Genomic DNA, 1,923 nt, shown 5'->3' with positions numbered 1-1,923 from the left:
ACTTTTATTTGGTAGTACTCTGGGCAAAACGGCTCTTTGGATATGAAAGGTTGCAGACCCCTGATTTATGGGTATGATGCATGGTTGAGCAGCTGCTTCCCAGACTTACGTGAGAGTGCGCTTCATAATTCCAGAAGCAGTGGTGTAAAGCATGCCCCAACAGGACTCTACAGCATTGGAGTGTCAAACTCAAACTGTTATACGATACAGGATGAGAGTGTGGGGTCTGGTAGTTGCCAGAAACAACAATTTCCTGTCTGGGATCTGGTGGAAGGCCAATCCCCTTAGTTCCAGTGAGTGGAACTCCTAACGCTACAGCATACAAGTCATTTTAGATGAGTTTATGCTCCCAGCTTTCAGGAACTAGCTCTCCGGCTGGCAACGGTCCATCAGAAAATCGATGATTAAGTTTGGTTTGGAAGAACAATAGAGTCCAACATATCTAACAAGTAAATTCACAATGGGATGTTTCTCCTCCTCTAGGGGATATTTATGGCTATATAGTGTATAATTGCATATATTTTAGCTAAGATCACTTGTAAAAGAACATTTGAATCGGTAATTTTCAGTCACTGTGAAATCACCTGATTTTGCCTTACAGTAACAAACTACTGTTAGTCAGTGTTTTATGTGACAATGTATTTTCCTAACTTAAAATATGACCTTTTTCTTGTATTTGAGACAAACTTTGGTCAGTGATCTTTGTGGTTATGTAAAATTTAACAAGCGACGTACTGTATTTTGTAGCTGTACTCTTTATAACCAAATTGTTTGGCTTTGTTTTTTTTTCTGTTTTTTTTTTTTGTGGGACAAAAACAAAAAAAAAGGGAGGGGGGATATAAAGAGAATTAAACAGTGCAAGTATGGGGAGGCTTTCTGCTCCTTTACAGGGGGTCTCTTACAAAAACGCAACAGATGTTACAGAGAGAGGCCTTGCAAGTGCAGTGTCAGTGAAAGGTGCAATTTTAGATTTTATAAACTTTATCATAGAATGTTTTTACCCTCTGTTTAGATGAGGGGCATTAAAATAGTTAAAGGTATATAAAAAATACTCTAAATGTAATTCTGTGAAATGTGCAATGTTTTAAAGATCCTGCCTTGTTCGCTCAGTCTTGAAAGCTCCAGAAAACAAAACATTCAAGCCAGATCTGTTCACACTGTCGTCCACGATGAGTTCAGATCTTTGTTTGCCAAAATCTTTCCAGTTTCATGGCTGACACTCAGAATACCACCTTCACATTCAGTGCCAATGGGTCTGCCTCAGCCTTTTTGTGAGAGTTTCCCTGAAAGGCGTCTGTAGGTTTAGTTTTTTTGGTTGGGTTTTTTTTTTTTTTCCTGCAAACTGTAAGTTTGGGTGCAATTGTATTGATATTTTTACTAACTGTCCAAACACACCAAGAAGGGATTCACACTTCTGGCTCAGTTGGACGGGTTTGCGTGATATAAAGTGTTTGTTGTGTCCTGTAAAAAGCTCCATCAGCCATTTTGTTTGCCTTTAACACACCCTGACTCCTATGCAAATGAGATGACAAAAAAAAAATTGGAACTTAAAGGAAAAATCCAACTTTTTTTTTTTTTTTGCCATATGCTCAGCTGGATTTATTCTTCTATAACTTAATAAAGGAGCTGTTTTTACTGCGCGTACCTCCTATGAAAGCTACAGATGTGTGGTCATTATGGGCTGCTTTTGTCAGAATTTTTTTATAGGGGCTTTTACTGAAAACTTTATTTGGTCAAATTCCAGCCAAAAATGTAACGCTTGTATTTTATTAAATATGACGCAAAATGTTGATTTTTAGATGTTTGATCGTGGGACAGGAGTGTTTCAGTGGCGATATGACAATCAAAGACCAAAAATTTGTTTTGAAACGTTGACAAAAGGGAAAGGTCTTTACGCTGAAGCATAAATCCAGCTTTAAGTTC

Source organism: Cyprinodon variegatus, unplaced genomic scaffold, assembly GCF_000732505.1.
Source record: "Cyprinodon variegatus isolate N-32 unplaced genomic scaffold, C_variegatus-1.0 Scaffold895, whole genome shotgun sequence".
Taxonomy (NCBI): Eukaryota; Metazoa; Chordata; class Actinopteri; order Cyprinodontiformes; family Cyprinodontidae; genus Cyprinodon; species Cyprinodon variegatus.
Note: the sequence above shows the minus strand (reverse complement) of the source record.